The 14,183-nt window shown below is 43.8% G+C and overlaps 1 protein-coding gene across 3 annotated transcripts in view; it reads right to left on the bottom strand.

The window, feature by feature from the left end:
* The window catches only part of LOC124615558 (asparagine synthetase [glutamine-hydrolyzing]), a 231,326-nt gene that overhangs the window by 32,448 nt on the left and 184,695 nt on the right, over positions 1-14,183 (bottom strand). The gene's annotated exons all lie outside the window — the stretch shown is intronic.

Raw genomic sequence — 14,183 nt, 5'->3', positions numbered from 1 at the left:
AGCATCTGCCAGTTCAAGTATTTCTGCATTCTGTGACACACTTCCACGAGTCAAACAAACATGTAATGATTTGTGCTACCTGTCTTTTTGTACATTCAATATCTCCTGTGAGCCCTATATGGTAATGGTCCCACAGATTTGAACAATATTTTAGGATGGGTTATACAAATGCATTGTAAGCCATCTCCTTTGTAGACTGGCTGCATTTTCCCAGTATCCTACCACTGTACTGAAGTTTGTCACTTCCTTTGCCTACAACTGAGCCTACATCATCACTTGATTTCATATCCCTAAAATCCCTGCAAACTGTTACACGCAGCTATTTGTATAAGTTGACTAATTCCAACGGAGACTCATTAATATCATAATCACATGATGCTATTTCTCTGCAATTTGTAAGGTGTACAATTTTACATTTCTGAACATATCATGCAAACTGCCTATCTTTGGATCATTTTGAAATCTTATCAAGATCTGAGTGGATATTTGGAGAAAGTTTTTCAATACAGTGTTTTATTATAATAACTGCCTTATCTGCAAAAAGTCAAAAGTTGTTCTTAACATTTCCTGGCGCTTTATTAACATACATCATGGGCAGCAAGGGTTCCACACAACTCCCTAGCACATATCTGAAGTTATTGCTACACTTGTTGATGACTCTCCATTCAAGATAACTTGCTGCGTTCTCCCTACCATGAAAACCACAATCCAATCATAAATTTTGTTTGATATCTCCTATTATAATATTTTGAATAATAGGTGTTGGTGTGATACTGAATTAAATAGTATTTGGAAGTTTTGAAATATTACATCCATCAGCTGCACTAATCCAAGGCTTTCATGATGTCATATGAGAAAATTGTGAGTTGAGTTTCATATAGAGGATGGTTTTGATATTAATATTAGTTACATGGAGGAGATCACACTGTTTAAGATGGTTCATGAAAGTATTCAGCATTATAATGTCTGGGATGCACTGTTAAGCAACACAGGCATATATTGTGGGCCGCTGCCTCTCTAGGCCACCGGTGACACCATAGTGGGAAATGCATGGAAACAGTGCGGCAATAACATAAGCACACCAAGTTGTTGCCAACTGCATCTCCTCCAGCCACCATGATAAAATTTGATGCCAGCTTTGCTGCGAGAGTTGCCGCAATCAGTATTTCCATCACAGGCACCAATTTTTCTTCTGCAGATCATGATGTGCCCACTGCTCATCATAGCAGTATTCTTCCTCCAGGCAGCTATAAAGGATGCCTCCTGGTCACTCTGCACCAGGTTGCATCGGGAGTCACTCTGGGACAAGCGCCAACTGCATCCTGTTGTCCTGCAATCGGAGCTCCCTTTGACTCTGCACAGCCATACTCTTAAAGCCACACTTGAGTGTAACTCACCACCACTCCTGATTAAGTTGGCTGCGACTGTGGCCTACCTGATGGAGCTTATCTTTCCACATTACCAGCAACAGCCACACCACCTCCAAACAACTATGAGCTCCCACCTTGCCTGGACTTCTCTCCTGGACCACTCTCAAGCTTTACCCTCTTCCATCGATACAGCCACACCATCGCACTTGTATGAACTCTCCCAGTGCAATCAGTGGATTGGAACGAAATAGCATGGACTCACATCCGAATAACTGTATTTTTGTATTCAATTTCTGAGTGTAAATAAAGTTAATTTGTTCTTGCTATCTGAGTACATTAATTGGTGTGGCTCTGTTGACCATTATTCAAAACTCAGAATATGTTCTAAACTTTGTTATCTTCATACCATTGAATAAATAGAGATTATGACAATATTACAAAATCGTAATGTATCACCTGGTGTAAAAATGTAATGGATAAAAAGAAAAAGAGGAATGCAAATAAAAGAAAATACTGTCTGCTACAAAAATTCATTATCTTGTTACAAGCGAAGATAAAGATTTGGTTGGCTGACTGGAGTTGCCCCTGTAGCACACCAGTTGTACTCCTTTCAAAATTCACTGCTGCAGAAAATATCATTGGTTAATCATGTTGTTCACATGTTGACTTACAGGGTGACAACTGCACTCTCCACTTCAAATTTAAGTATGCAACGCCAAGCGACCTATGTTGTTTTGCCACGTGTGCACATGTAATTGTACTCTGGATCATCCTGTGGCTCATGGGCTATTGCTTTTGGAGATGGTTATGACTGACACAAATTTAATGACTGTTATATTCACTGCATAGCATAACTTTGCTCTGAGCTGATTAATGGCCTTCAGTCATTATGTTTTCACCACATGTGCTTACTCTGTTCCTATTATACATTGTTTTAGTTCACAAACATAAAACACAGTAACTCTCAAATGTACTACCTGAACAGCAGATGAACTGTTTACTTGGTCAAGCTATAATATAAACTCCTAATTGACACATAAACAAGTCATACATATTAAATTGGTACATTTACTAGTGCCATGCAGAAAGTAAAGTTCCTAGGCTAAAAACAGAAAAATATACATATGGACACATGTTAAAACAGATACAGCAGTGTAAAAACACTAGAGCCTCACTGATAAGTATTGTTTTAAGTTTAAGAAGCGTACTGTAATTGTAGTGGTACCACCTGACATCACTACAAAAACTGGACTGTTGACATAACATTATTGCCAACCGCTGTGGTACTAAGTTTCCATATGTCCGTCCTTCTGACTGAAGGTTTGCAGAATGAAATGGAACACCTGCAACTGTCCTTCCAAGGTTATTTACTTTGTACCTACCAGTTTTCGTAATTTAATGCATCATCTTCAAAAAGAGAAGACCACTAGTGGCAATTTATTGGGTGCTTGCAGCTGACAAGGATGATAAATTCCTGGACAAGCTATATGGGTTAAATTTATCAAAACACACATACACAGAGGAATTTACAAATGGAGTGAAACTGAGATTTAAAACCAGACCTTGAGAAGAAGGTTTTGCAAATAACATTGTAGAGGAAAGTCCCAGAGTAAGAAACCAGTTATTGAGCCAAAACAGAGTATTTGTAGGTTTCCTATGTCTAGAAGTCAAAGATTAAAATGTTTTAAGCGTTGTGATCTGGTACATACTGTGAAGGGCTGAAGCGCTCCTTACATTATTTGTGGAACATGTAGTGAAGAAGGACATAAAAGAAACAGAATGCCCAGGATCAGAGCATAAAATAGGATGCATCCCCTGTAAGAAACGAGGCAAGACCTGCACCAAAGGCAGAACAACTTAGTGTCTAACTTACAAACTCTTGGAAAACAGGCAAACTGAGACTGACTGACTATGGCTTCTGATTGTATTATGAATTCCAGACACCACACGCACTATGTTCTAAATCCAGAATCGGACATTTTTACACGTTGGGTGTAAAAATTGCAGCAGGACACATTAAACAGTAAAAATGAAATAACATCATTAATATAAATGTAGGCTACCCAAGACGCATATATTGATAATACAGATTATCTGGACCAAATGTGTAATGTAGGTAAAGTTGAGCCAATAGCTGCATGTATGCTATAACTTGAACTCTTCAATGGACTACATTTTTGACTGTGTTAATTTTAAGGGCGGAACAAATGGAACATGAACTAACTGAGAGACTCATAACATCACACATACACATGCAGTTCACACTCAAAATACAGAGTGTCAAAATGCATCTCACAACAACTTCTATGAAATGCTACAGAACCTAAAACAATCAATTATACCACAGACAAATCCTGAACATGCAGATAGATACGACACAACAAAATGTAAACAATACATAAAAGCTGTTAAGTTTATATCAGGAGGATACTACAACCCAGGGGAAATCCCTTCTGCCATTAATGAGAGGCCATCACCTCCACCCATAGTAATGCCCATGAAACAGAGCAATATCAACAGTGTAGCATGTAAAGAAAATAAAAATGATGTAGTGAATGATTGTGTGGGGATACCACCATTAATCCCAAATTATGTGGCTTGTGAAGAAGGAGGGGAAACCACCACCAATCCCCAAAGATGTGGCATGTGATGAAATAAGGATACAACCATCAATGCCCACAGACATGGTTTATGATGAAGTAGGTGTACCACCATCTATTACCATAGATGTGTCATCTAATGAAGTGAGAACAACCACAATAACCCCTGTTGATATGGCATGTGATGAAGTAACAATGACTGCATCAACTGCTAATAATGAAAACATAAATCAGGAGGAAAAGAGTAAAGCCCGTTTATGATAAAACATAAGGCCATAAAACAAAGTGGGGAAGCAAAGTTAACTCTCATAATAATGATTGTAAAAAAGAAACACAGGCAGAGGTGCATAAACAAGCAGTGTACAACATAAGTGGGAAGTAAGTTATTAAATTAAATCTGAAGTGAAAAATGCACGGGATGAACAAGTACGTAATCATAATCAAGAACCAGCAAACCAAAGTGCAACTGAATTGAACTTAAAGCTCAGTAGGCTCAAGCAACAGGATATCTGGAAACTGCACAAAGATTAGCTACACAATTAACACATGAGAAGAGTTATTCCATTTGCTTCCCTATGTCTGACCAGATGGATAGGATAATCATTAAGATGGAAAACTTGCCCACTGATGGGGATGAGCTTGCTAATCTCCTGAGACAGGTCTGTGGATGGCGTTCAGAAGATCACAACATTAAGGAAATGTACAAAGACCTTGTCAGGGCTCATTGGAGAGAGTACTTTGAGACAGAGCAGATGGTTGTGAAGTGCTACGAGTATACATGCAGTTCAGCGCTATGAGGAGTAGAACAGTAAGTGCAGAACTCCCCAGGCTGGCCAAAGAGTTTAACATTGATGTCATGTGCATTCAACAACCATACTGCAGAAATGGGATATTAATATGTTTGTGCCACCCCCCAGAACAACTCAGACAACAGGAGATAGACACACCATAGTTGCTATAGTGATAATGGAACCAAATGCCAGACTACAAAAATCACACAGTTGTGTACTAGGCATATTGTAACAGTGCAGATCAACAAGAGAACAGAAATACAGATACTGGCGTCTTTGTGTGCCCAGTACTCCCATACAAGTCGACCATACACAGACATGATTCAACAGACAGCACTTTATTCGAGATGGAAGAATATGACCATTGCAGCTGACATCAATGCCAGATCCTCCTTGTGGCATTGTAATCAGACTGATGACCAAGGTCATATCATCAATGACATCCTAAGTGTGATCAGCCTGTACATTATCAACAAAGAAGGACAACCACCTCCCACCTCCATATATAGGAAATGCTGATGGAAGAAGCAATACAGGCATAACTATTGTTAACCACATAGCTTCAACATGGAAATAGATTGGTGCATGTATCTGAATGTAATGATAAATGATCATAGTACAGTCATCATTGACACAAAGACCTGCACACCATACACCATCATCAAACAAATATTTACTACGCAGAGAAAATTGATTCAGGGGATTCAGAATTGTGTAAGAGATAAACTGATGGAAAATGTAGATGGAAAGTGTAGACCTAAGGGCATACAGACTTCCACACATATTACAAACTGCCCAATGAAAATACATTCCGACTTTCACTTACCAGTGTAAGACAGATCCTCCCTGGAGCTCGAGCTATCTAGACTAAGACAGGATATGAGACACAAGAGAAGGCTCTACCAAACGGCATTTACCACTTGGGACAGACAGATTTGACTACAAGAATACAGGTATGCAAAAGCTAAATTCAAAACCATACTAATCACAGCTAGATAAGAACACTGGGAACACTACATCACAACACATCTACAATACAAAGGGAATATCTTACAAGCTCATGACAGAGAAAATTAAGTCCCCCTCTTGTGCTGGCTACGCTAGGGCAGTATGACAGAGCATAACACAGGATTGGAGACAAACAGCACAATATCTGCGGGACAAACTTCTGCCCAATGATGATCGATGAACAGATACACAAGCACAAGCACATTTTAAGGAGACAATGTACAGATATGCCTTCTGCTCATTTGCATGAGAAGAGGTCACATTAGCAATTTCTAGCTTGAAAAACGAGAAAGTGCCACGATCAGACTACATCGACTTGGAAACATTGCACCAGGTCTCACCACAGATAACTCCATATTTAACAACTCTAATAAATGATGCTCTGCGGCTGGGGCAGGTGACTCTAGTCTGGAAAACAGCCAACACAGCAATTATTTAAAATGCCACAGATAGGGATCCATCAGGACAAAAATCATACTGACCAATTTGCTTTGTTAAACTCAGTGGCTAAGGACAACCACCTCCCGCCTCCATATATAGGAAATGCTGATGGAAGATGCAATACAGGCATAACTATTGTTAACCACGTAGCTTCAATATGGAAATACACTCCTGGAAATTGAAATAAGAACACCGTGAATTCATTGTCCCAGGAAGGGGAAACTTTATTGACACATTCCTGGGGTCAGATACATCACATGATCACACTGACAGAACCACAGGCACATAGACACAGGCAACAGAGCATGCACAATGTCGGCACTAGTACAGTGTATATCCACCTTTCGCAGCAATGCAGGCTGCTATTCTCCCATGGAGACGATCGTAGAGATGCTGGATGTAGTCCTGTGGAACGGCTTGCTATGCCATTTCCACCTGGCGCCTCAGTTGGACCAGCGTTCGTGCTGGACGTGTAGACCGCGTGAGACGACGCTTCATCCAGTCCCAAACATGCTCAATGGGGGACAGATCCGGAGATCTTGCTGGCCAGGGTAGTTGACTTACACCTTCTAGAGCACGTTGGGTGGCACGAGATACATGTGGACGTGCATTGTCCTGTTGGAACAGCAAGTTCCCTTGCCGGTCTAGGAATGGTAGAACGATGGGTTCGATGACGGTTTGGATGTACCGTGCACTATTCAGTGTCCCCTCGACGATCACCAGTGGTGTACGGCCAGTGTAGGAGATCGCTCCCCACACCATGATGCCGGGTGTTGGCCCTGTGTGCCTCGGTCGTATGCAGTCCTGATTGTGGCGCTCACCTGCACGGCGCCAAACACGCATACGACCATCATTGGCACCAAGGCAGAAGCAACTCTCATCACTGAAGACGACACGTCTCCATTTGTCCCTCCATTCACGCCTGTCGCGACACCACTGGAGGCGGGCTGCACGATGTTGGGGCGTGAGCGGAAGACGGCCTAACGGTGTGCGGGACCGTAGCCCAGCTTCATGGAGACGGTTGCGAATGGTCCTCGCCGATACCCCAGGAGCAACAGTGTCCCTAATTTGCTGGGAAGTGGCGGTGCGGTCCCCTACGGCACTGCGTAGGATCCTACGGTCTTGGCGTGCATCCATGCGTCGCTGCGGTCCGGTCCCAGGTCGACGGGCACGTGCACCTTCCACCGACCACTGGCGACAACATCGATGTACTGTGGAGACCTCACGCCCCACGTGTTGAGCAATTCGGCGGTACGTCCACCCGGCCTCCCGCATGCCCACTATACGCCCTCGCTCAAAGTCCGTCAACTGCACATACGGTTCACGTCCACGCTGTCGCGGCATGCTACCAGTGTTAAAGACTGTGATGGAGCTCCGTATGCCACGGCAAACTGGCTGACACTGACGGCGGCGGTGCACAAATGCTGCGCAGCTAGCGCCATTCGACGGCCAACACCGCGGTTCCTGGTGTGTCCGCTGTGCCGTGCGTGTGATCATTGCTTGTACAGCCCTCTCGCAGTGTCCGGAGCAAGTATGGTGGGTCTGACACACCGGTGTCAATGTGTTCTTTTTTCCATTTCCAGGAGTGTAGATTCTGTGTAACTGTTTCCAAGGTCACAGGGAACTCCATGGCTTTAGTCAACACCAGTTTGGCTTTACGAGGGGAAAGTCTATTGACAATGCAATTAATCAGGCTTTCCAAATTGTAGATCACACATTACAGAAGTATGTAGTCGCAGTTCTTATTGACATTGCTGATGCCTTTGATAATCCTTGGTGGCCAGCATTGTTTGCACGATATCGAGAATTACAGGTACCCCGATCCCTGAACAATAGTCTTTGAGACTATTGTAGGAAAAGACTGGCTGAGTGGCAAGAGGGCACTGCAAGGTTGTAAAAACAGCTACCAATAGACACAAGGCTCGATCTGCAGACTCATCTTCTAGGATATCACAACTGAACTGCTCTTGAATTTAATCAAGGGAGATGAATGTTCAGATAAGATCATTGCATATGCTGACAACCTGGTAGTTGTGATATCAGCCGACACATGAGCAATGTTGGAAAACAAGGCCAATGGTATGCTACACACAATTCAACAATGGTGCAACAAAAACAAATTATTCATAGCAGCTCAAAAAGCAGCATACACAATGCTTAAAGGATCACTACAAAGAAACCCAGCAATTAAAGTAAACAACACAAACACAAACATGAAATAGTAACGAGATATCTTGGGGTACACATTGACAAACAACGTAACTTCACCGAACACATATGACTAATCACAAACAAAGCCGAAAGTGTACTTCACAAAGTAGCAACAATAAATGTGACACGATACAGACTACCACTCACACACATATGAATTTACCACTGTGCACTTTTCGAGTTGCTATTGAGCTTTGCAGATAGTATATGAGCACAAAGACTTGCTCTCAACATGAACAGAATCACTGTTGGGTGGGGGCAGAGGAATGCGCTACTTGGACTATCTGGGGCATTCGGCATCACATCAGTCGATTCACTCTATGTGGTGCTTGGAATGTACTCGATTGATATAACCATCGGATATTGGGCTGCAACATACTGGCTGAAGTTGGGTGGACCTGAGAGAGTGTGGCAGACCACTGGGCAGCATACAGGAGATAGGTGCCAACCAAAAATTTTTGTGTGGACACTTGCCAAAAAGTCTGCGATTAGAGTGAAAAGGGTCTTCAAGTCTGTTCATTTTCCCCCAATGTCAGGGAATGATACGACTGCGCCATGTCAACCCTGGCCGAGGCACAATTCATTTTGTGACTAGAACTGGCCCCTATCCCAAGCACTTGCAGCACATGTCACTTTCAGAAAGCAGTCGTTACACATGTGGGGAAATTGGCTCCCCAGAACACTTCCTTTTGAAATGCATTGAATACAGACACTTACCTAATAAAAAAAAAGGACACATAAAGAAAATGACACTATACTATGGACTGAGGAACCCAGATACGTAGACACCGTTGAGCGCAAACACCAACAACACCTCAAAAGCAGAACATGACATACACAAACAGACTAATCAATACAGAAGGCACAGGAGATGAAGACAGGTTGAAAGAGATAGCTTGAGTAGATGCAGTACTGATGATGAACAACACTTACATAACATACACACACAAAACATACATAACGTAAAACATACACAACTACTCACATAAACATTAATCAAAGATAGCAATTTACATCTTATTATGAATGCATCTAATCAAAAGTAGAAGTAATCAGAATAGTCTGTAGATAGCTATCCTTCTAAAACCCACTTTAAACCTGTACCCAATGTTGTTAAGTAGTTACATAAATGGATACATCATTGTAAATGTACTAATATGAAATAAAACAAGCAAACAAAATCAAACCGTATAGATACACAATAGAAACATATCTTAATTATTATGCAATTACACAAAACTGATGGGACCACTACTCAAAAAAGACTATTTTTATTCTACAAAAATGTTTTTACACGATTAATAATACGTTAGTGGTAACTTGTTATTTCTCCTACAACTATGTAGTAACAGTATATAGCTTAATTAGATTATTTGTTGTGTAACCTAACAAACATCAACTCACTCAGCACTCTAACAAATAATACCAACACGGGTTAGATCCACACAGACTGAACAAATCAAGTTTTCTCGAAGAGGGATGTTCATGTGGACAATATTAACATGGGTAGCACCACAAGTGGATGCTGGACTCGAAGTTCAATACCACGTCCACTTCCCCAGCTGGTCTAGGTGAAGGAATATCTTTACCTATCTGTACCTACTCTTTCCTGTCATCTTTTATTCTCTCCTTAAAATATACCATAAACGTATAAAACACTACTTCCAAATTACCCTCTCCAAACTTTCCAGGAATTTCTGACTTCCAGCCTTGCCTCTCAATCCTTCTTAAAAAACCTTAATCCTACTCCCAACATCACCACTGCTGAAGCCCAGGCTATCCGTGATCTGAAGGCTGACCGATCCATCGTCATTCTTCCGGCAGACAAGGGTTCCACAACCGTGGTACTTGATCGTCGGGAGTATGTGGCTGAGGGACTGCGTCAGCTTTCAGACAACACTACATACAAAGTTTGCCAAGGTAATCCCATTCCTGATGTCCAGGCGGAGCTTCAAGGAATCCTCAGAACCTTAGGCCCCCTACAAAACCTTTCACCTGACTCCATCAACCTCCTGACCCCACCAATACCCTGCACCCCTACCTTCTTCCTAAAATTCACAAACCCAATCATCCCGGCCGTCCCATTGTAGCTGGCTACCAAGCCCCCACAGAACGTATCTCTGCCTACGTAGATCAACACCTTCAACCCATTACATGCAGTCTCCCATCCTTCATCAAAGACACCAACCACTTTCTCGAATGCCTGGAATCCCTACCCAGTCTGTTACCCCCGGAAACCATCCTTGTAACCATTAATGCCACTTCCTTATACACAAATATTCCGCATGTCCAGGGCCTCGCTGCGATGGAGCACTTCCTTTCACGCCGATCACCTGCCACCCTACCAAAAACCTCTTTCCTCATTACCTTAGCCAGCTTCATCCTGACCCACAACTTCTTCACTTTCGAAGGCCAGACATACCAACAATTAAAGGGAACAACCATGGGCATCAGCAAGGGCCCCTCATACGCCAACCTATTCATGGGTCGCTTAGAGGAAGCCTTCTTGGTTACCCAGGCCTGCCAACCCAAAGTTTGGTACAGATTTATTGATGACATCTTCATGATCTGGACTCACAGTGAAGAAGAACTCCAGAATTTCCTCTCCAACCTCAACTCCTTTGGTTCCATCAGATTCACCTGGTCCTACTCCAAATCCCATGCCACTTTCCTTCACGTTGGCCTCCACTTGTCCAATGGCCAGCTTCACATGTCCGCCCACATCAAACCCACCAACAAGCAACAGTACCTCCATTATGACAGCTGCCACCCATTCCACATCAAACGGTCCCTTCCCTACAGCCTAGGTCTTCATGGCAAACGAATCTGCTCTAGTCCGGAATTCCTGAACCATTACACCAACAACCTGAAAACAGCTTTCGCATCCCGCAACTACCCTCCTGACCAGGTACAGAAGCAAATAACCAGAGCCACTTCCTCATCTCCTCAAACCCAGAAACTCCCACAGAAGAACCCCAAAAGTGCCCCACTTGTGACAGGACTGGATCAGACTCTGAATGTGGCTCTCCAGCAGGGATACGACTTCCTCAAATCCTGCCCTGAAATGAGATCCATCCTTCATGAAATCCTCCCCACTCCACCAAGAGTGTCTTTCCGCCGTCCACCTAACCTTCATAACCTCTTGGTTCATCCCTATGAAATCCCCAAACCACCTTCCCCACCCTCTGGCTCCTACCCTTGTAACTGCCCCCGGTGTAAAACCTGTCCCATGCACCCTCCCACCACCACCTACTCCAGTCCTGTAACCCGGAAGGTGTACACGATCAAAGGCAGAGCCACGTGTGAAAGCACCCACGTGATTTACCAACTGACCTGCCTACACTGTGAAGCTTTCTATGTGGGAATGACCAGCAACAAACTGTCCATTCGCATGAATGGACACAGGCAGACAGTGTTTGTTGGTAATGAGGATCACCCTGTGGCTAAACATGCCTTGGTGCACGGCCAGCACATCTTGGCACAGTGTTACACCATCCGGGTTATCTGGATACTTCCCACTAACACCAACCTGTCAGAACTCCGGAGATGGGAACTTGCCCTTCAGTATATCCTCTCTTCTCGTTACCCGCCAGGCCTCAATCTCCGCTAATTTCAATTTGCCGCCGCTCATACCACACCTGTCTTTCAACAAACATCTTTGCCTCTGTACTTCCGCCTCGACTGACATATCTGCCCAAACTCTTTGCCTTTACAAATGTCAGCTAGTGTCTGTGTGTGTGCGGATGGATATGTGTGTGTGTGTGTGTGCGCAAGTGTATACCTGTCCTTTTTTCCCCCTAAGGTAAGTCTTTCCGCTCCCGGGATTGGAATGACTCCTTACCCTCTCCCTTAAAACCCACATCCTTTCATCTTTCCCTTTCCTTCCCTCTTTCCTGATGAGGCAACAGTCTGTTGCGAAAGCTTGAATTTTACGTGTATGTTTGTGTTTGTTTGTGTGTCTTTCGACCTGCCAGCGCTTTCGTTTGGTAAGTCACATCATCTTTGTTTTTTGATAAATTTTTGCCACGTGGAATGTTTCCCTCTATTATGTATATATATATACACAAAATTCAAGCTTTCGCAACCAACAGTTGCTTCGTCAGGAAAGAGGGAAGGAGAGGGAAAGACGAAAGGATGTGTGTTTTAAGGAAGAGGGTAAGGAGTCATTCCAAGCCCGGGAGCGAAAAGACTTACCTTAGGGGGAAAAAGGACAGGTATACACTCACACACATCCATCCGCACATACACAGACACAAGCAGACATTTTTTTTTTTTTTTTTTTTTTTTTTTTTTGCCTTTACAAATGTCTGCTGGTGTCTGTGTATGTGCGGAAACAGTTTGTTGCGAAAGCTTGAATTTTGTGTGTATGTGAAACATTCCACATGGGAAAAATATACCTAAAAACAAATATGATGTGACTGACCAAACGAAAGCGTTGGCACGTCGATAGACACACAACAATATTTGAAATATGTCTGCTTGTGTCTGTATGTGTGGATGGATATGTGCGTGTGTGCGAGTGTATACCTGTCCTTTCTTCCCCCCAAGGTAAGTCTTTCCGCTCCCGGGATTGGAATGACTCCTTACCCTCTCCCTTAAAACCCACTTCCTTTCGTCTTCCCCTCTCCTTCCCTCTTTCCTGATGAGGCAACAGTTTGTTGCGAAAGCTTGAATTTTGTGTGTATGTTTGTGTTTGTTTGTGTGTCTATCGACCTGCCAGCGCTTTTGTTCGGTAAGTCACCTCATCTTTGTTTTTATATATAATTTTTCCCACGTGGAATGTTTCCTTCCATTATATATAGACACACACACACTCCTGGAAATTGAAATAAGAACACCGTGAATGCATTGTCCCAGGAAGGGGAAACTTTATTGACACATTCCTGGGGTCAGATACATCACATGATCACACTGACAGAACCACAGGCACATAGACACAGGCAACAGAGCATGCACAATGTCGGCACTAGTACAGTGTATATCCACCTTTCGCAGCAATGCAGGCTGCTATTCTCCCATGGAGACGATCGTAGAGATGCTGGATGTAGTCCTGTGGAACGGCTTGCCATGCCATTTCCACCTGGCGCCTCAGTTGGACCAGCGTTCGTGCTGGACGTGCAGACCGCGTGAGACGACGCTTCATCCAGTCCCAAACATGCTCAATGGGGGACAGATCCGGAGATCTTGCTGGCCAGGGTAGTTGACTTACACCTTCTAGAGCACGTTGGGTGGCACGGGATACATGCGGACGTGCATTGTCCTGTTGGAACAGCAAGTTCTCTTGCCGGTCTAGGAATGGTAGAACGATGGGTTTGATGACGGTTTGGATGTACCGTGCACTATTCAGTGTCCCCTCGACGATCACCAGTGGTGTACGGCCAGTGTAGGAGATCGCTCCCCACACCATGATGCCGGGTGTTGGCCCTGTGTGCCTCGGTCGTATGCAGTCCTGATTGTGGCGCTCACCTGCACGGCGCCAAACACGCATACGACCATCATTGGCACCAAGGCAGAAGCGACTCTCATCGCTGAAGACGACACGTCTCCATTCGTCCATCCATTCACGCCTGTCGCGACACCACTGGAGGCGGGCTGCAAGATGTTGGGGCGTGAGCGGAAGACGGCTTAACGGTGTGCGGGACCGTAGCCCAGCTTCATGGAGACGGTTGCGAATGGTCCTCGCCAATACCCCAGGAGCAACAGAGTCCCTAATTTGCTGGGAAGTGGCGGTGCGGTCCCCTACGGCACTGCGTAGGATCCTA

The sequence above is a fragment of the Schistocerca americana genome, chromosome 5, assembly GCF_021461395.2.
Source record: "Schistocerca americana isolate TAMUIC-IGC-003095 chromosome 5, iqSchAmer2.1, whole genome shotgun sequence".
NCBI lineage: Eukaryota > Metazoa > Arthropoda > Insecta > Orthoptera > Acrididae > Schistocerca > Schistocerca americana.
This window is presented reverse-complemented; position numbering and strand designations above follow the sequence as displayed.